Genomic DNA, 23,255 nt, shown 5'->3' on the forward strand with positions numbered 1-23,255 from the left:
CGAATAATGAAGTTTTGATGGGGGTTGGGGGGGGGGGGGGGGAAGGCCCGAGCGATTTGTTTCTACATTTTGATGTAAATGTCGCGTGACTAGGGCCTCCCGTCGGGTAGACCATTCGCCGGGTGCAAGTCTTTCGAACTGACGCCACCTCGACGACTTGCGCGTCGATGGGGATGAAATGATGATGATTAGGACAACACAACACCCAGTCCCGGTGCGGAGAAAATCTCCGACCCAGCCGGGAATCGAACCCAGGTCCTTACGATTGACATTCTGTCGCGCCGACCACTCAGCTACCGGGGGCAGACTACATTTTGATAATACGTATGACATGTGCTTAACGTAATAACCTTAAAATTGGAATATTGGAAAGAAAATTGGCGAACATTTTATATAGACCTTAATAAATGAAACAGGATTCATACAAAGTAGGACGGTGAGGGTCAAACTGCTCATCACCAGGTTACATACGTGCAGAGTATCACAACGAGACGTCGGAAACAGAATGGAGGAAGTTGGGTTGAGATCTGTGCCGCTTAAAGCTGGCACCAAGCCACAGCGAATAGACGCTATCACTGCATAGAGGCAGAGTTCTGCGCAACTGAGTGGAACTGCGTGATAATTAGCGATAAGTTTGTCTTTTTTTGGGGTCAGGTCGCGACCTAAGTATCTGGCGAAAGGTCTCAGAAAGCAGCGATTCTCAGACCCATGCCTCTCCAGCTCCTGAAGATAATGAATACGACAGTGGGACTGATTTAGTAATTACTAGAGGCAATATGTGACAGTATTTGACAAGTATGGTAAACCATGTTGTCACACTCTTCATGGTCAGCGTACCAAATGGCATATCCCAGAAGGAACACGCAAAACCCCACACAACACTTTGTAGTACAGGTGCCTGAGGAATGTGCCGATCCTCGACGGGCCTGCCTGCTCTGCGACTTTTTACGTATAGTCACGTCTCGGACACGATGAGAAGTATGCTTTCATACTAGTCTCCAGCCAGCAATATTCGCGAACGCAAACTGCACTGATTTTAGGCACTGCAAGAAATTCCTCAAGGTGACAGTCAGACACTGTTTCTTTCTGTGTCACGAAGAATACAGGAGTGTATTTCTTTCATTACTGAGCAATAGTAAGTAACTTTATTTATTTATTTTATCTATTTATTGCTTATTTAGACAGACCAGTTTATGGCTGTAAGGCCCTCTCTTACATCTGACAAAGAACAACAAATGCAAAAAATATTGCATAACAATCGCAATAATAATAATAATTTTCATTATTAATAAAAATAATAATTGGCAATAATAATAATAATAGTACAACTAACAATGGAGGAATTAAAAATGAAATCAATTAGTTATTACGCAGCATACTTAATAATGCTAAGTTGTGTTATTAACAAAAGAAATAATTTGCTTCAATAATAATAATAATAACAATAATAATAAAATAATGAAGGCGTTGAGAATGATGTTGATTAGTTTAGCACTTCTGAAGACTTGTTTCGTATTAAAAAAAGTGAAAGGGATAATGAAATGAAAGTGTCAATGGTTGCTAGAAAAGAAGAGAATTTTAATAGAGAACTCTGTATACAAGGGGAGGGAAAAGTCATGAGGGAGGGTTGACGAGAGCTACAAGAAGAAATAGCTATTTTGGTAGAAGCTGAAATTTGAAAGGATGTCAATTTCTCTAATATTTTGAGAAAGATAGTTCCAAGGTCGGGTTCCTGATACAGAAAATGATTTACAGAACATGGCAGTGTTGTCTGGTGGTAAAGAGAGGGTTTTACTTTGTTGAGAAAGAGTATTTCTGCTTCGTTGGTCAGGTAGTAGAGTAAGGGCTGAAAATAAATAGAAGGAGTGCACTCACTGAGAAGACGGTACAGCAAACACAGGACATGACAATCTCTACGCTTATTGGCACGTAGCCACGATAATTGTTCATAGGCAGGAGTGACATTGTCGAAATAGCGTACATCACGAACGTGTCGCATATAAGCAGTCATCGCCAGTTCCACCCGTCGTAAGCTCTCTTTATCTGTTGTTCTGTTTCATTTATTTTATTATGGCTACCGCAATTGCAGTCATGACTTCGCCACCATGGTGTGTATATTAAACATGCGTACGTCTGATGGAGGAGTGTCCGCAGAGACGCAGTGTGCTGCTGTTACTGAGCACACGGGCTGCCATCCTCACAGGACGTCACCCACTTAGTGTGTTTATCATGTGCCGCCGTAAGTCGCCAGGTGGCCTATCCGGTCACTCAGTGGGCGGCTACTTCCGAGCCATACGTATTATCTCATGATAGAACGAAGAAAACTCGTTTTAAAAATGACTTGCTAAGTAAGCTTCCATCTACTGGTATCTGGCACTAAATTATAACAGGGAGCATTGGAAGTGCAATTGTTATCTTTAAATGGTCGTGTCACCAGCCATTATTCAACATTTCGTGTGACAGATACCACGGCTTTGTCAAACATCCCGAGCTATTCACCCAGCTAAACAAAGAGAAAAATTGGCTAGATCGTATCACATATTACTGACTGCGTGCGTTGTTATGATTCCGGTTACACCACTGGATTTGTTTGAGTCTCTTGTCTTAGAAGAATAACATGCAGCATTGAGATACATGTAGGCCCGTACAGGGTATCCCAGGAGGAATGGTCAGTGTTCAGGGATACGATAGGAATTATCATTCGAAGCAAAAAAGTATAGTAAACAGGGGCAATAAAATGCGTACGTTCTACACCTACATCTACATCCAAACTCGGCAAGCCACCTGACGGTGTGTGGCTTAAAAGCTATGAACATTTCTTCATCTTCGATACTGTGAAACACATCTCTTCTGCTGAAAACTCTTTACGTTCCACAGTGCGGTAGGATGTAGTATGGACCAAAACAAGGAAAAAGTGTCCAGTAAACATGTACTCTAAAATGCATACCGAAAGAGCTATAAGCACTTGTTGATCTTAGCTTCTGTAAAAGACACCTCACTGAACAAGTGTTCATAGCCCTTAGGTAAGCATTTTACAGTCCATGTTTACTGAACAATTTTTCCTTGTTTTGATCCATGCTACCTCGTCTTATAATATGGCAAGCAAAGACACTGCAGTAGAAGACCTTTGTTTCACAGTATCGAAGATGTGTTCATAGCTCTTAAGGCATACATTTTAAAGCCCATGTTTGTCTGTTAATTACTGAAACTGTAAAACAAGTGATGTACTGGGTCACGAGCAATCAATTAATTGCACGTTCCCCTCCACAAGTCCTACAAATTTGCGACTGGAATTTCCGAATATCCTGGAGAGAGAGGTGCTCAAGTATTTGGAGTCTTCGTCAAGTATACCCGACGGCAGACACTGGAAGAATTCAGAGTCGTCATGATAGAACCGCACCAAGTCAGTAAAGTCATACGAAAATATAAAAAACACTCAGGAAAAGTAATTGGAAATACGTTAGAAGAAACATGATATTAATCTCGCGAAATACAAGGGGATAAATTTAGAGGACCGATACTACAGGAAGATTAAGCAACACGTCGCTACCTTCAACGAGTCTCTACGATGCGATCATGAGAATTACTCCATATGCGAATATATTGGCAGTAAGTACCCTTTACTGAAGCTTGCGGAGAATATATGTAGATAGAGGAGGGTAAAAGACTATTCATTACAGTTATTTGGCTAGTCGCCATAATGCGCTACATTGTTACGTGGTTCAATTAAAACCTTCCTCTCCGGGTAGCTTATGGATTTTATTTATTTATTTGTGTGAATCACAGTAAGCCTTCTAGCAAATGCAGTTTTGACGACTTTCTTGCCAAGCTTTTACAGTGTTCCATTTTGGTGTAGGTATGTGTGACGAGAATGCAAAGCATGTAATATGCCTGTGTAGTTGATGGTCAACACGGAAAAGACTGAAGTTGAGAACCGCTGCCAACACATAGCCCATGCTTCTAAAATAGCGCTAAGGAACCAACCGAACTTAACGTCTCCTTCCACGGGACGGCTCAACAACAGTTTTGCCTTACGAAAATGCGAAATGATTATCTATTCAGTTAGGCATATCGAAGTTCGTTGATCACATTATTTGACCACATGGTGAATACGAAACTACTGGTCATCCATTAATCGCTCAAACTCAGCTAGCCACGTTGTGCTTTCAGTGAGCAGCAGGTAATGTACAGAGATCGGGCAAAAATACGGAAACACTGCTGCAGATGCAAGCTTCAAATAAATTTGCAGATGCTACCCAAGGCTGCAGGTTCGTTGTTGCATCTGACCGCGAACGGCATCTGTGCAGTGCCCCTGATATGTTGCATTGTAAGACGTGGTCAGAACAGTGTTCTGCGTATTTTTAAGTACATCTGCATGGATACTCTGCAAATCACATTTAAGTGCCTGACAGAAGGTTCATCGAACCACCTTCACAATTTTCTATTACTCCAATCTACCGCGCGAGGTGGCGCAGTGGTTAGCACACTGGACTCGCATTCGGGAGGACGACGGTTCAATCCCGCGTCCGGACATCCTCATTTAGGTTTTCCGTGATTTCCCTAACTCGCTCTAGGCAAATGCCGGGATGGTTCATTCGAAAGGGCATGGCCGACTTCCTTCTCCATCCTTCGCTAATCAGATGAGACAGATGACCTCGCTGTTTGGTCTCTTCCCCCAAAAAAACAACTATTACTCCAGTCTCGTATAGCGCGCGGAAAGAACGAACACCTATATCTTTCCGTACGAGCTCTGATTTGCCTTATTTTATCATGGTGATCGTTTGTTCCTATGTAGGTCGGTGTCAACAAAATATTTTCGCATTCGGAGGACAAAGTTGGTGATTGGAAATTCGTGAGAAGATTCCGTCGCAACGAAAAACGCCTTTCTTTTAATTGCGTCCAGTCCCAATCCTGGATCATTTCAGTGACACTCTCTTCCATATTTCGCGATAATACAAAACGTGCTGCCCTTCTCTGAACTTTTTCCTTGTACTCCGTCAGTCCTGTCTGGTAAGGATCACGCAACGCGCAGCAGTATTCTAAAAGAGGACGGTCAAGCGTAGTGTAGGCAGTCTCCTTAGTAGACCTGTTACATTTTCTAAGTGTCCTGCCAACAAAACGCAGTCTGTGGTTAGCCTTACCCACGACATTTCAAGTGTGTTCCTTCCAATTTAAGTTGTTCGTAGTTGTAATTCCTAGTTATTTACTTGAATTTACGGCCTTTAGATTTGACTGATTTATCGTGTAACCGAAGTTTAACGAATTCCTTTTAGCACTCATGTGGATGACCTCACACTTTTCGTTATTTAGGGTCAACTGCCAATTTTCGCACCAGTCAGATAGCTTTCCTAAATCGTTTTGCAATTTGTTTTGATCTTCTGATGACTTTATTAGTCGATAAACGACATCGTCATCTGCAAACAACCTAAGACGGCTGCTCAGATTGTCTCCCAAATCATTTATATAGCTAAGGAACAGCAAAGGGCCTACAATGCCAGAAATCACTTCTGTTTAACTCGACGATTTTCCGTCATTTACTACGAACTGTGACTTCTCTGACAGGAAGTCACAAATCCAGTCACGTAACTGAGACGATATTCCATAAGCACGCAATTTCGCTACAAGCCACTTGTGTGGTACAGTGTCAAAAGCATTCCGGAAATCCAGAAATACGGAATCGATCTGAAATCCCTTGTCAATAGCACTCAAAATTTCACGTGAATAAAGAGCTAGTTGTGTTTCACAAGAACGATGTTTTCTAAACCCATGTTGACCCAAGCCATGTTTCTTTGGATTTTCTGCCAGGTTTCGAGACAAAATTTTCTTTCTGGAAACTGTTATAAGTATCTCGCTTTGAAGTCAGCGCTAAATTTCGAGCTTCCGTAAAAGATCGCCAATCTTGGATATTTTGCGTCTGTCTAAATTTGGCATGTTTCTGCAACAGTGGTCTCACCCATTTTGTGTACCAAGGAGGATTAGTTTCATCGTTTGTTAATTTATTTGGTATAAATCTCTCAACTGCTGCCGATATTCTTTGAATTCAAGCCACATCTGCTCTACACTTATATTATTAATTTGCAAGGTGTGGAGATTGTCTCTCAGGAGGGTGCCAAGCTAATTTTTATCTGCTTTTTTGAATAGGTATATTTTTCGTTTATTTTTGGAGGATTTGGGGCTACACTATTCAATCTCACTGCGACAACCCTGTGTTCACTAATCCCTGTATCCGTTTTGATGCTCGTTATTAACTCAGGATTATTTGTTGCTAAGAGGTCAAGTAAATTTTCACAACCGTTTACTATTCGCGTAGGCTCATGAACTAATCGCTCGACGTAATTTTCAGAGAATGCGTTTAGCACAATTTTGGATGATGTTTTATGTGTACCTCTGGAATTAAACATGTATTTTCGCCAACATATCGAAGGTAAATTGTAGTCGCCAGCAATTATGATCGTATGAGTCGGGTACGTGTTTGAAATCAAACTCAAGTTTTCTTTGAACTTTTCAGCAGCTGTATCATCTTAATTGGGAGGTCGGTAAAAGGATCCAATTATTATTTTATTCCGGTTGCCAACAATGGCCTCGACATTGTGTCGAAGCTCAGTGCGTTCGAACGTGCGCAAATTGTTGGTGCTTGTATGGTGGGTGCTTCCGTAACGAAGGTTTTGGTGTTTCAAGAGGCATTGTTTCGAAGACTTATGCCGCATACCGGGAAAGCGGAAGAAAATCATCCGATGTCAAAACGCGGACGAAAGTGTGCGTCGACTGATCGTGGCGGACAGCCACTGATGAGGATTACGACGAACAATAACACGACGACAGATGTGAGAGTAACGGCAGAACTGAACCCTGTCACCAACAAAACCACCTGAAAGGAACAAAATAAAGGTGCGACATCAAGTCACGTAGCGACCATTCTAGTAAATATGCGTAGATCTGCAGTTGAACTGGCTAGGTCGCATAAAAAGTCATATAGCAGATGGAGAATGATCAATAAAGTCATTCTTCAACTGCTATATCACTTTTTATGCGATCTAGCCAGCTTAACTTCAGATCTACGCGTATTAACCTGAACGAGCTACAGAAGCACAGGAAAAAGAAGTACCGTCGACATAAAAGTTACACTACGGAGCCATTGAAGAAGGTCACTTGGTTGGGTGAGTCTTGTTTCACACTGTTTCAAATTTCTGGCCAAGTTTACGTCCCAAGAGTGAAGCATGGCGGGAGGTCGGTGATGATTCAGCGGCCATATCGTGGAATTCCATGGGCACCATGATTACTCTGCAAAGCTACGTAACTGCCAATGATTATGTGACCATTTTGATAATCAGGTCCATCCCCTGATACAATGTTTGCTCCACAGTGGTGATGCTGTGTTTCAAGAGGACAGGCACCTGTTCACACGGCTCTCACGGTCCAGGGTTGGTTTTGTGAGAATATTGATGAATTGTCGCATCTCCCGTGCCCACTACAGTCAACTGATCTTAATATTATTGAGCCTTTGTGATCAGATTTGGAGAGAAGGGTGTATGATCGCTCAAGCGTTGTTATCTGAAGGTGTCACTATTTTACAGATAACGGGCTGTTATAATTAAAGTGCAGCTACTCACAGAAGACCAGTGTGAGCCGTAGTTATCGTATGCCAGCGAAACTTGGTAGATATTCTAATTCGTTAATACGCAATCGATTTACGCTGAAAACAAATTACTTCCAATTTTTAGCCACCAGGTGCAAATCTGGTGCTGTGAATGTAAAAAGGCATATAGAAATGTTTCCATAGGTAATAAATTAGGAACAGGATGTGGGTTGAAAAAGTCGAACAAGTGAGAAAGGTATACTTATGAACCGCCACTTTCAAAGTTTGTTCAATACGAGCACCGGACAGGTCAATGAGGTGCTGTACAGCGCCAGACTTGCGCCTGGTCGCGAAAATAGGAACTAAACTTCTTTCCTGCATGTACGCCATACAATAATTAAAGCCCACATCGGGCCTCCGTGAGGAGCTGCACTGTAATTATAACTACCAAATAGAATGGTTTAATATTTCCTCGAGAACCATACAAGACATTTATTTATCTCTTCCCAGACGACTGGAAGCTGCTTTGAATGCCAGCTGTTTTCTTATACTGTACTGGGCATAGTAACGTGTTTGTAGTGGTCCTACATTTTTGTTCCCACCCTGCTGAGGAGTTACTTGACCAAGTAGTGGCAGTTCCAACGTCAAAAACCACATGCCCCTACGTACTGGATCTAATGACGCCATTGGCAGAAGATGACACGGCTGTCGTTCGGGACCCACAGGCACGTCTAGAGTCAGGAAGCAAAACTTTACCTTACCTTTAACTGTGTACGCAGTAGTTTTCATTCTGTCCTCTTCTTTACTTCCATTCTCAAAAAGACCACCATAACACGGCGGTGCAACGTAGTCTTTCATCTGACGAAGAATACATGAATACATCTGTAGGTAATTTTTAAGTATACTGGGTGCGAAATTTAGTACACAGAGCTGAAAAATCAGGCAACAACAATGGCTCTAACCCAGCCAGGCATGGAGCTTTGATGACAGATGCAGTTACTTCATTCGATGCTGCTTCAAATCTGTGCCAAAGTTCATTAGATAACATTATCTTTTGACAGTGGATTAACATTTTCAGTGTCGTGTGACCCATCCACAATGTGGAAATTATGATTGGGAATCAAATGCGAGTGGTGCTATGCCAATCTGTAGGCATTCCATGACCAGATGTTTCCAATGCTTGAGATCTGAAGACCGTGTTGCCCTGGGGCAACAGTCAAACACATTCTGTATCAAGATTGGTCTGGACAGTATGGGCAACATGCTTTTCAAAGGAACTGTCTTGAGATTTGCCTTAAAAGCGATTTAGGGAAATGACGTGGGTAACTGGATAGGAATTTGAGGCGTAGTTCTCTAACGGATGGTGGTCCCACAATTCAAACTCTGTATCTTCAATTCTTTTCTGTATTGCGAAGATATTCATTGACTTGCTCCGGCTTTCAACGAGAGTACAGACCATGCAGACCAAAGATTTCGAGGAGCTTCGGCATACTAGCCGAGGGCCACTCGAAAGCATCTCCTGTGCAAGGGTTTAGATCACTATGCTTCCGTTTTCGATAAATTTAGATCAAAAGTAATTACGCAATAACCGTCCGAGACTAGGTGGAATAGTTAGCACACAGGATATTTAAGGAGAAATTTAAGAATTTGTGATACCGATTCATTGCATGTGTAATTGAGAAGGAATTCTTTGGCTTACTTAGAAGTGGACAGGTGATGTAGTGTCTCGTTCAGATTACAGTCAACCTCTATGCAAATGGAAGGGAGCACATGTACTGCCTCTTTTTTATCTAAAAAAAATCAACAGAATGAACATGTAACGCAGTGTATACATTAGGATTTTTGTTAGAATTTTAAATTAAATAAATGATATTGTTATTTCAAGAGTAAGTTTTTACGTTCTCGAACATTTTTCCACTAACGTTTTAAAAATACCATCAGGTATGGATGTAAAATTACCGTGTTACTTCCGAAGTGTCTTTACTTTAACAAATCTCTGTCAGCTTATTCTGTGTGTGTGAGTGTGTGTTTATGTCAACAGCTAATAGAATAATGTATATGTAATAAGTAAAAATGATATCGATTGTGTTAAAATAGCACCTCGTAACTCCTACAAGTTGAACTGGCAGTTCTTTTGCAGCACTGACGCTTAGTGCCTATAAGATTTCCTGTACCAGAAACAGTCGCGAGAGCCAATCGGAAGAGCACATTTCCGCTTAGCGATAGAGCACTTTCCTGCAAAACATCTCGCTCTACCTCCGTGTCGAGGTGGGTAACTATGGTGTGATGACGTGAAACCCAGTTGTAAATGGCTCTGATAATGCTGGTGGAACATATTTGGCCAGAGAGAGGAGGAAAGGTGACGGCGTTTGATTCCCAGTCATAATTTCCACATTGTGGATGGGTCACATGACACTGAAAATGTTAATCCACTGTCAAAATATAATGTTATGGTCTACAGACCCCTTAGTGTAATTCGAAAATACTGCGTCCCACAACGGATTTCGCACAATCCTTTACTCACCTGACAATCATTCTTAATAATACGAACACAGTAATGAGCATGTATTCATCAGAAACACGGAGTGTAGCTGCTGCTGTGTAGCAAAACATTATTTTTTCTTCTCCACATAATTTTAAATTTTAGTTTATCCCCTCGGCTAAAGTGATGTTTTTACCTGAACCTTAATCCAAATCCAAGTGAAGTGGACAAAGCACGCTGTAGGAAACAGCATGGCATCCGCTTAACAGAAACAGGAAAACCGCCTGAAACGGAACCTTGCTGGCTCGATTTTCTCTGGACGTTGGGTTCAAAACGAGTCATACCTTCTAACATTCTGCGTGGTGTCTGTTTGTTCTAAGTCGTGTCTCTCTACCATCTTCGCGCAACGACGCTCTGAGCGTGTTTTTTAGGGAATTGACTAGTTTGAACCTGGTTCCTGTTGCTGGCAAGGAGACGCCAGACCACACATGACATGTAGAATTCAGAAGAGTTCAGTGAGACTCGCGATGATATAATCAAATACTTAATGATTTCAGCGACAGCTCCACTGCACTCCCTGTAAAAGAATCTTAATACTAACTAAATTTAGTGGAAGGAGTTCAAGGCTTTCGTATTTTTAGTTAGCTGGTAAAATAACGTCGAAAAAGCAGTTAAGTTTACCATTGGAACTTTTATTCTACTCACAAAACATTGTTTATAAATTGCACTATTGATAAAAGGAAATATTTTAATACAGGATGATAAAAACCAACTGCGTTCAACAAAAATGTTAACAAATATTCCCTGAATGGGTTTCCATGTTCTATAATGGATCGAAGGATGACCTATGCCATATCACATCTATAATCTAGGTTTAAATTAAGTTTCATAAAAGAGAAAACTATCAAAAATGGTCTACAGTGACCCTCAATTATCTTTAATTACTTATTTAACTTGTCGTAAATTACAGTGGCTGATGTGGCTTCTCAATAATTATATAACAGAAAAATCATCGCATTTCAGATTTTAACTTCAAGTAGCAAATGTGAATACCACCAAGTTTAATTGACGATCGACACTAGTATTACGTAAAAAGAGGATGTAACAGATGAGACTTCTGCAGTTCTGAGTGAAGCCTTATGCGCTCTTATGTGGCATCACGTGCGTTCATTACCTTGTCGGTAGTTAGGCAGCGTCAGGGGGCGGCGGGCGGCGCAGCTCCACACACCTTGTCGTCTTGATAGCAACTCTCTCTAACTTATCCTTACTATTGTTTACCGAAGTTGGTTTAAGAAAAAGGTATCTAGCTGTGTTTTCAACTGACCAATCAGCATCTCAGTGTTAACCTTCACCTCCGCCTACAAAAATTCTGTCCATCCAATGAGAAACATTATACTTTTCGTGGTAGGGCAATGTTTTTAATGTTTACTATGTAACAGAGACGCGTATAGTCTCACGCTAAAACTTGCAGCTGGTGCGGCCCTTTTAGTGTTACCATAAGATCTATACTATTCTTCTGGAGGGCTCTATATTTTAACATGGGCTGGGGGATACATACAAACACGTTTTGGAGTGTACTGTTCTGAAATGTTTTCGTCCACATCAGCTACTTCTTCCTTAACAAAGCCCCACCCAAAGCTATGCGTGCATCATTTGAACTACTTCATGTGCGGAAAGGAAAGAAAGACTTGAATGTCATATCATCGGGCTCAGCAGTGACAGAGATCATCATCGATTGGCAATATGTGGGTAAAGGGGAAATTACGGGAAACCTACCGAGCCAGGTGGTGCAGTGGTTAGACCACTGAATACGGATTCATAAGAAACAGGATTCTAATCCCCATCCCATCTCCTCGGTTAAGGTTATCCCTGTTTTTCTTACTCACTTCAAGCAGATACCGATGATGATCCTTATACAAGGTCACGGCCGATAAACCACTCCAGTCACGTACATTCCTACCTTCTCCTCCATCTATAATGGTATCATTGCTGACTGTGCACTAAGTCCCAGTGTTTCTTAATTCCTTACGCAAGACCTGAGTTAATATGGACTTTTAGGGATTTGAACTTATTGCCCCAGATGGTGTACTAAATGGCGACCATAGCACTCGCGTGAGGAAACTCAGAAAAAAATTGTAAATCAGGGCGACGCTTTGAAATCAGATCTTCAGGTGCTACGTCCTAGGGCGCGTTTGTTTTTTGCCTTCTTTGGAGAGGAGAAGAATGCACTAAAACGGTATGTTCCTTTTTTTTCGCTCTCCCTATACAATGCATGACGTTGTACCCTTCACCAAATATTTAGTGGGTATACGGTCGGCGTATTAGCTAAAATAGGCGTTGACTCAATTGTGAGAATTATACTTCTCTGAACCAGGATGAAACTTCAGGAACGTTACACCCATCAAAGTCAAATCGATACTCAGCTCCACAGGACATCTCAAGCCTGCGTTATTTTAGTGCCAATTAGGCTGCTAGAAGTGTGATGTTAATTCGATTAACAATGTGATATATGTGATAGATACGCTAATGTAGTAAAGTATTTCACCTCGAAATCCTAACCCGTTCTCGGGATAAACCTTGAATTCGGAGAACACGTGAAATAACAGCAGAGCAGTTCCTACCATTAGGCAAGACTAGGCGGCCGCCTAGGACGGCAGTGGAAGGAAAAAATTAATTTCAAATCAATGGAATTAAGGACAAAGAATGAAAATTGAGGACTGCACCCAGAAAATAAGGGCGTCTAGTCACCTTGGTTTAATGATTAAAAGTATAATAGGAGCATTGCATTGCTGCGCCATTGGATGTTGGTGGTGGTGATGGAGGGGAAGGGTATTGGGAATCCGATGGTAGTAAAATAGAGAGGGCATCGTTTTTTACTTTTCGCCTATGGCGGCAAAACACCTAGCAACGACCGAGAATAGCAATGTAAATGATTTAGAGTAGTCCGCAGCTCGTGGTCATGCGGTAGCGTTCTCGCTTCCCACGCTCGGGTTCCCGGGTTCGATTCCCGGCTGGGTCAGGGATTTTCTCTGCCTCGTGATGACTGGGTGTTGTGTGATGTCCTTAGGTTAGTTAGGTTCAATTAGTTCTAAGTTCTAGGGGGCTGATGACCATAGATGTTAAGTCCCATAGTGCTCAGAGACGTTTGAACATTTGATTTCGAGTAAGGGGAGAATCATCCTCATAATTCGATAGAAAACGGTAATATTTTCTACAATCTATCGGATGTACTAGTACGACAATGTACCTCACGTAGTACTATAATGATAAAAAAATTAACAGAGACATTAATTTGAATATTGGGATCTTTTAATTTTTGCCTGCTGCCGCAACTTTGGACAGATCCAACGAGTTCCTGATTAAACATGCCAAACCTAGCGGTATTGCCAGACAACCACGAAAATATTGACAGCTGAACGCATATACAGGATGCCTTCAAGATTCTACTGCAAAGTTTTCGTTAAAATATCGTAATTATCGGAATTATCAAAATATTTTTCGAGCCGGAAAAAAGATGTAATACCAATTGCGGTTAATGTTCCCTACAACAGCTCGTCATTATGTGCTCTGACAGCAGAATTAGTAGCAAAAATTATTAGCAATTCATTCACTGTGGAAAACCCTTCTTCCTAATGTGACATTTTTAATGATGTGTCTTACCGTCATTTGCAGTTTCATCATCGCCTAAACAGCTGTTCCAAGAAAACAGAAAGCCCGCAAGACCTTACACACACAAGCAATTCACCGTTCGACAGCGACAACAAATGTGGAAGACTGCGACGCATGTATATACGCATCCCGTATCTCATCGGTTTCCGCAGTCACCAATAGTGGCGCTGTCGGCGAGAACCCAATCGATAGTTCTACTGACTACCCAGAGGTGACACTACATGCTAGGAACCTTTACACTCCATCTCATTTGTACAGGCGTGAATAGACTAATGGCGCCTAATACGCAGAAAGATGATGATTATGATGTTCGGTTTGTGGGGCACTCAGCTTCGCGGTTATCAGCGCCCGTACAAATTGCCGACCTTTGCTCAGTCCAAACTCACCACTTTCATGAATGATGATGAAATAATGGCCGGCCGCGGTGGTCTAGCGGTTCTAGGCGCTCAGTCCGGTACCGCGGGACTGCTACGGTCGCAGGTTCGAATCCTGCCTCGGGCATGGATGTGTGTGATGTCCTTAGGTTAGTTAGGTTTAAGTAGTTGACAAATAAGGAGGTACGTTTCTCTACTGATCAATAAATGAACTCCTTCATCAGCTGATCAACGTATTCAGTTTCAATTTATTCTCCAGCTCGGCGCCAATGCATTTAACACAGTTAATTTAGTGTATGAACGTTGCAACATATATGCAACCAATATGCGACGTTCCTACAGCAAATATATGCCTCTGTGCAACTGGAAAAATTAGACTCGATAAGCAACCTAAGCTATCAGTAAACGGAATCTAATCTGCATAACACTGCGTGCGTGTTGTATGAGTGTCAGTTTCACTGTCATTTAAGCCCTCAACAGATCGATACATGAAAAACTTAAAACTAACAATTGGATAAGCTATCTGTCTGCGTATTTGAATATGAAAAACTACGGAAACAAATGAACTTGTAACAATGAATACCTAAGCTATCTGACTGTGTTTTAGAACAAGAATTTACAAGTGATACATAGTCTGGCTTGTGCAACGGAATTTTCTGGATTAGAGTACATGACATGTTGTTGTGTGTCAGTGTCTCTCTTTTGACCCTAAGTTTTACACTCACCTCTTTAGATGACTGCCGTTTCCCATATGGCTTACAGTAATTCGCAGCAGCAATCAGCAGCAGTGTCTAAAACTTATTGTTACTAAGAATGAATTTAATAAAAAGGAGTTTTCTTGGATCCTTTTAACTACTAAATAACTTGTGAGAAGGGTGTTCATAAATTAAGTCTATTTAAAACTTCTGAATCATCATGGCAATGACATAGGTGTTAATAATGGCTGAGTGACAGATTAACAACAAATTATTTCAATTTCAAAGTTACATTAATATTTAATAACGACAACATTTATTTATTAATTAGATATGGATAACAATAAAAATTATTTAGGGGATGAGGAGGCTTCTTTAACTGACATGCAAAACATGGGGTTATTGCAAACTCGGACTAACTATCTCGAGCCTAACCCTGCAATTGCTTTTGTGCTATGCTTGCGAATTTTGTCTTGAATTCCATCTTCAAGCGTAGTTAAGCCATCTAAATCTCTCCTGGCTATATAAATGAAATCAGGCCTTGAGTGTGGTAAGGTCTGCCATCACCGACATGAGGGCAGCGTGACACATTTTCTCTCTCCGAGCTCTCGATCGACACTACTACTTACAATCTCGCAGACAGACATCATTTCACAGCCCGCATCTCGTGGTCGTGCGGTAGCGTTCTCGCTTCCCACGCCCAGGTTTCCGAGTTCGATTCCCGGCGCGGTCAGGGATTTTCTCTGCCTCGTGATGGCTGGGTGTTGTGTGCTGTCATTAGGTTAATTAGGTTTAAGTAGTTCTAAGTTCTAGGGGACTGATGACCATAGATGTTAAGTCCCATAGTGCTCAGAGCCATTTGAACCATTTGAGTCATCGTTTCACAACAATGCTCAGAATTGCGCTCCCATGTTTCACCCTCAGATCAATATCTGAGTGCTTACCTAATGCAAAGAATAGCGTTACATTGGATTTTTTTTTCAATGTAATGGAGAGTTCTGACACACTCCTTACAACGTTAGGGTCCATTCTTCACACAAAAAAAAAAAAAAAAGAATTCTCTGTAAGACTGTTTACAGTTAAACAAATGTAAACCTGTTCGGCTATCATGGGGACCATTTCTGGTATGGACAGTTCAGTCAGAGTCTTCAGTTAAAAATGATAGTGACATTACCAAATATCAGATGATTTAAACAGTCCATCAGTATCATAGGATGGCCATTTTTGTGTGTTAGAAAACGGAGGTGTGACTGGTATCAAATCTTGTGTGGTTTCTCATTTCACGCCTCCCCTTCTGAGTTTAGTTGTGGTAATGTGTCATAAGATTCCAATGTAGCCATCTGGTTGTTTCTAAGAAGGCAAGACTACATCCATAAAAAAACATACCTATTAATGACATGACATATTAGTTTTACAAACAAAATTTTATATTCCACAGAAATACTTTGACATGAATTAAGGACCGCACAACTAGTGAATGGTAGGTATATAGCTGCCGATCTGTACCTGACACCCAGTTGATATGCAACAGATTGAGTTGTGATGAACGATTCCTCATCCATGCGAGCAAGCTCTGCTTTTTTCTTTCAATTGATTATGCTCCTAGATCGTTGTCTTGTTCTACCACTTGCCCTGTTCCCTTTATCCATGCAACATGTCTCTTACATAGATACTTGGTGCGATCCATCCTGTAGACTTCTCTGAAGGTTTCATTTGCTTATTCATACACGAAAAGCATGTCTGCTAGTTGCATAACCAGGTACAACGCCACCTCACTAGCGATGACTGTCAGTAGAGCCTGCGCAAAATGACTTGGCCTTTGCACAGAGTTACATTCTCGTCGTGAGCGCTGGACGAGTCCTCCAGTTTGCTCCGAAGGGGCGGCTGCTTCAGGAGGCTGTCGCCTGCCGTCCCACACACAAAGTATTCTTGTTGCTGTCTGTTAAACGAACCGCATGTCACAATAGTCTTCATGCAAGCGGCATGGCAAGCTCTTCATACTCAGGCGTGTGTGATCATATGTAATGGCGTTAAATTGATACTAGAAGAGGCAAACAAGTAAGCAAAAGTCTCGTTACAAAGCGTGCTTGAGAGGGCTATGTGATCATATGTAATGCCGTTAAATTGATGCTAGAAGAGGCAAACAAGTAAGCAAAAGTCTCATTACAAGGTGTGCTTGAGAGGGCTGCAGGAGGCCGGCCGAAGTGGCCGTGCGGTTAAAGGCGCTGCAGTCTGGAACCGCAAGACCGCTACGGTCGCAGGTTCGAATCCTGCCTCGGGCATGGATGTTTGTGATGTCCTTAGGTTAGTTAGGTTTAACTAGTTCTAAGTTCTAGGGGACTAATGACCTCAGCAGTTGAGTCCCATAGTGCTCAGAGCCATTTGAACCATTTTTAGAGGGCTGCAGGAACCGCTGGCTGTTCCAGTCGCACAACAAAGAGAATAAAGGAGGAGGGGGATAACGAAGCTGCAACTACTTCCCAAGGCTTCAGCACTTCAGGAACAACATGAAAGAAGGAAAAGAAAATTTTACATTTCGGTAATATTAGAGAGCAGGTTGTCAGGGGACTTACACATTATTTTCTTTGTTTTAGACTAGCGAACCCAGCAATGCTTCATAAATGCTAAATATGCATGGGAATTGGACATACATCCTAACATCCTTCTTCCACTCTCTCTGTCAAACTCCTCCTCCCCCTCTCTTTGTCCATCTCCTTCTCCCCCAATACTCTCTGTCCATCACCTCCTCTCCCTCTCTTTATCCAGCTCCTCCTTCCACATCCTCACTCTATCTACTCCAGTCCCCTGTCTCTATCTAAACTTTCTCCCCCCCCCCCCCCCTCATGTCCGATTCCAACCGCCCACCTCTGTTTTCTCCTCTTCTCCTCTCTCTATAGTCTTTCGCCTTGTTTACTGGTATTCCGAATTCAGACACCATAGTAACATTCTAATCAAAAGCCGATAGGCCATAAATACAACTTTCCTGTTTTCTGCGAAAACCGACTGCGAGAAAAAAAAAGAAAACAGCACTCGCTGTTTTTGTTTGAAACCCTATTTAATGAGAAAGAACATATATGAGAAGCAATTTGTCTAATGATTAAAATGTCGTGCTACAGCAGTTAAAACTGAGTGCGAGAAAGGAAAAAAAAAAAACCGAACGTTTTCTCAGCAGAGCACAGCACAGCATATTCTTTCTCGCAGTCGGTGTCAATAGAAAACGCGTACATTGTTATTTAAAATATATATATATATAGCCTATGTCCGTCTGAATGTGTATAAGAATACCATGTAAAATATTGAAGTAAATCACTCAAAAACTTTTCTAAAGTTTTGGTAACGATTTTTTCTGATTATATTACACATATACTGATATATTATACATATTAAAAAGTATATAGCCTATGTCCATTCGAGTATTAATTATAGTATCGTCTAAACATTTTACACACACACTCATTATATATTAAAAAGATCTACTGCTTACGTCCATCCGAATGTTCATTAGAGTTTTATGAAGAAATCTGAAGTAAATTGGCCAAGAAATTCTCGAGAGTTTTGGTAACAACGTTAGACAACAACTTGTCTCTATATAGTAGTACATGTAGATTGTAGTATATGTAAATTATCAGTATTATAGTAGGTAATATTGTCCCCTACACTACACTTTATAACCCTTTTTTGTTTTATGAGTTTTTTTCTGCTTAGACGTCTTTTGCTTTGGTTAATCCTTTACTTATATAACTGCACTGGTGTCCAAAATTAAAGCAACAAATGAAAATTTTGCAAGGTTGTATTTATTTTGCCAAAAAATAGTATAAACATGTGATAGTAAAGTAGAAGCAGTGTAAAGAATACAAAACGTAACCAACTGCAACAAGCATAAAGGTAGGCAAAAATGTTCTTGGTTTTTTTCCAACTTAACGGACTTGTACACACATTCTGACAACTGTTTAATGTGTTCAGTATGGGGTGCGACCACATTTGGCACCAGTATAGGCCTGACAACGACGGGACATGCTGTGAATGATGTCAATCTCATGTTGTGACAATAACGTCCATTCTTCCTGCAGAGCTGCTCGGAAGTCTTGGAAAGTGGTTGGTGGACGCTGACGTGATTCAACCCGTCTCCCTATGTATCCCAGTCATGCTCTATGAGATTCAAATCAGGAGAGCGAGCAGCCCACGCCATACGTGCAATATCTTCCGTTTATAAAAAAAAAAACTCAACCACCCATGCTCTATGTGGTCAAGCATTATCATCCATCAGTACGAAGTCTGGGACCACAGGACCTCGCAACAACCGCGCATGAGATCCCAAGATCTCCTCACGATACCTGACAGCAGTTAAATCTTGCTGATTCACCCGTACAATTGCATGAAGAAGTGTTCAACATAATCGCTGCCCACACCATCAGCGATCCCTCTCGATATCGGTCTCTTTCCACAATGTTTGGGTCCCGAAATCGTGTTCCATGTGCCCTCCAGGTGCGAATCGGTCGAGAATCACTCTCCAAACCAAATTGAGACTCATCTGTGAAAAGACCATTGGCCCACTGTTTGACCGTCCAGATGGCATGCTGATGGCTCCACTCTAGATGTTCTCTTCTGTGAAGACAGCAGGTCTCCAACAATATAGACCACTCTGCTGAAACCTTCTGTACACCTTTTGCCTTGATACAACACGTCCAGGGGATGCTGCGAGGTAAGATGCCAGTCGCAGTGCAATACTAAGGAGGTACCATCGTGCCATTACAGCCAAATAGCGGTCCACTCCTTCTGATGTCACACGTGGTCGGCCCTATCCTGGTCTCGGAATACAGTTTCGGTCTATATAAACTGTCGCCTCATTCGAGAAACAATAGAGCAATTCACATTAAGCCATCGGGTTACGTTATTTTGCGCCGGCCGGAGTGACCGAGCGGATCTGGGCGCTCCAGTCTGGAACCGCGCGACCGCTACGGTCGCAGGTTCGAATCCTGCCTTGGGCATGGATGTGTGTGATGTCTTTAGGTTAGTTAGGTTTAAGTAGTTCTATGTTCTAGGGGACTTATGACCACAGCAGTTGAGTCCCATAGTGCTCAGAGCCATTTTTGAACGTTATTTTGCGACTCTCCTGCTTCCATTCTTCCTATGGCCTCCCACAGCAGAGAGTCTGTAGACGTCTACTCTATGACATACTGCACCGTCTGTGACTATATACACAACGATTGTGGATGTGGGACTACCCTGAAAACACTACCCAGCTTGATAGGTGCCCTGATGTCTTTGCTGGCTTGGTTGTCCACTGATCGGAATGCCGTATTCCGTGCATGACACAATCGTAACAACATCTGCTGGCAGTTTGCATAATTATATCGTGGTTAGACAGGACAGGGAAATAGCAGTTTGTCGCTTTAATTTTGGACACCAGTGAACTTTTTCGGAATACATGTGACTAGTTATTGATTATATTTGTTAATTCATTGGTGCTATTGACATAGCTGGTTAATACGATTGGTTTCAGACTTGTTAGCTATAGCTTATAATTGATGCGAGGTATACTCTATGCAGTTGGGGTAGGATTCAGGTGCACTTCCTCCCATCCTACTGCACGTTAGCCGTTCACAACAGAGCCCCCACTATCCTGCCTCTCCACCCCTTCCCGTATTACGTGATCTGAACCTACACTGGTACAGTCCAAATTATTTTGCGCCCCTTCCACACTTCAATTGCTGCAATCATTACAGAGCATTACTTAATGGCTGTCCATACCATTATACGCAAGCCGCCATCTGCGATGTGTTAGTGGAGTTTCCTGTGCCCTGCCCCTCATGATGTATGCCTATATGTTGGTTAGATTTACATCTGCATAAATAATAAATCAGTTTATTCATCGTACAAACAACGGTTCATAGGTTCTCGTATTCCACTGCCAGAGTTGTCTGCAACATGTTTGACTTCATATTCCGTAAAGTTTGTATTACTCGCTTGGAAACACCTTTCATCTCTAACAAGGGAACCTCCCCATCGCACCCCCCTCAGATTTACTTAAAAGTTGGAACAGTGGATAGGCCTTGAAAAACTGAACACAGATCAATCAAGAAAACAGGAAGAAGTTGTGTGGAACTATGAAAAAATAAGCAAAATATACAAACTGAGTAGTCTATGTGCAAGATAGGCAACATCAAGGAGAACGTGACGTCAGGAGCGCCGTGGGCACGTGGTTAGCGTGAGCAGCTGTGGAACGAGAGGTTTTTGGTTCACGTCCTCCCTCCAGTGAAAATTTTAATTTCTTTATTTTCGCAGTTATGATCTGTCCGTTCATTGACGTCTCTGTTAACTGTAATAAGTTTAGTGTCTGTGTTTTGCGACCGCACCGCAAAACCGTGCGATTAGTAGACGAAAGGACGTGCCTCTCCAATGGGAACCGAAAACATTAGATCGCAGGGACATAGGTCAACCGATTCCTCCACAGGAAAACACGTCTGATATATTCTATACGGAACTGGTGACGGCATGTGCATCACATGACAGGAATATGTTGTCGACCCACATAACTTGTACACTTGGCGAATGGGTAAAATGATTCTTCTACCTTTCCCGATTTAGGTTTTATTGTGGATGTAATAATCACTCCCAAAAAAGTGATGAAAACATAAGAGTTTGTGACATAAACTGAAAACAAAAAATTAAAATTTCCACTCGAGGGAAGAGTTGAACCAAGGACCTCTGGCTCCGCTTCTGCTCACGCTAACCACATTTTTTTTTAATTAGTCATAACATTCCACAGTAGTACATATTTTTCAACTGACATTTAAAAGTAATAAAACAAAGGTTCCTTGGCATTTTAGAAAAAAAAATATCCAAGTCTAAACCAGATAATGATGTTCGTCACTTGATCGTATTTGTTTTTCAAAGATCAAATTGTCTTTCGTTTCTTCATGTTCTGAGTCGCATCATCAAAAATGGAGTTCACATGACTGTTCTTCTGAGGAAGTTGGCGTATGTATCATAATAATTATTCGTGCGTAGTAGCTTGTGATGCTGGTCGGAAATGTATGTCCAAAAATCTCCTTCGCTCCTTTCTTTACTGGACAGCAGGTAAAATACCGCGTGTCCCTTCAACCAGTTGACGGCATTTTTCTTCCATGTGGGGTATAGCTCCTCTTCCGGGTATAAAAGGCACGCTGGCGTTATCAAATACGGCGGTTTTCTCTGCATAGTTGCTAATTTTTTTCTGATTGACAACCATATATTATTCGCATTTCCACAGACAAATTGATGTTCATCTGTATCAATCAGGTTGCAAGTGGTACACAAAGGGGAATCAGCCAGGTGAATGGAATGTAGTCTGGAGTACGTTGGAAATTTCCTATTCACAAAGTAGTACCACAATGACCGCACTTTTGTTGGTAAATACAGGTGGTGTATGTTCCTCCAGATATCATGCCAAGAGTGACCGACGTATTTTTGTTCTATGATGTTCTTGGTCTGAAAGTTCATTAAGTTTTGGTATATTTTCTTGACTTTGATGACATCTTTCTCGGGTGTTCCCAGTCCAATGTAGCTATATTCTACGAAGAAAGGACCACGGCGCTCCTAAGCTCACATCGTCTTTGATGTTGCTTATGTTCCACATGGACTACTCAGTTTGTATATTTTGCTTATTTTTTCATAGTTACACACAACTTCTTCTTGTTTTCTCGATTGATCTGTGTTCGGTTTTTCAAGGTCTATCCACTGTGCCAATTTAGAATTAAATCTGAGGGGGGTGCGATGGGGAGGTTCCCTTGTAAGAACGGCATCGGAAGCAATAACTGAAGACATACAATGTGCGACACTGATTCTTGGTCCCTCCACTATGCTTAATTATAAAAATGTACTCTGGAGAGCCGATTGACTTCGTACTACTTGGATCACAAGTATGTAAATAGAAAATTGTCGCTTTTAAGAACCAAACGTAAATAAGGAATCATACTTTCCAAGACGACATCTGTAGTTCTTGACAATGAATCTTTCACATTGCAACAGAATGCTGTTTTGAAACTTGCCAGCAGATTAAAATTGTGTTTCAGTCTGGGATTCAAACCTGAAACTTTGCCTTTACAAGCCGTGCACTTACCAACTAGGCTACAATGTAGATTTAAATGAGCTGATGAGGATTTTTAATATTCATTCTTTCCTGTGGTAGAAAATTTTTATTTGTAGAGATAACGATTTTAATAAGCATAATTTCAATATGTCCAAGAATTAAATATTTTGTGATTATCTAAAGTAATTGAACACGATTGTTGTTTACCATTTGACCCCTGAAAGCAACAGTTGATAAATTATGTGTAGAATAAAAAAGGGAAGACCTGTTTTGTCTTTCTAGAATAGACCCCAGACTTCCACTTTTATTAATTCATCCATTCTAGGTACTTGACAGCAGCATTTCTAATGATTTTTCTTACGATCCACACCTGATGTTAACTGCCTTA

The sequence above is a fragment of the Schistocerca nitens genome, chromosome 2, assembly GCF_023898315.1.
Source record: "Schistocerca nitens isolate TAMUIC-IGC-003100 chromosome 2, iqSchNite1.1, whole genome shotgun sequence".
Taxonomy (NCBI): Eukaryota; Metazoa; Arthropoda; class Insecta; order Orthoptera; family Acrididae; genus Schistocerca; species Schistocerca nitens.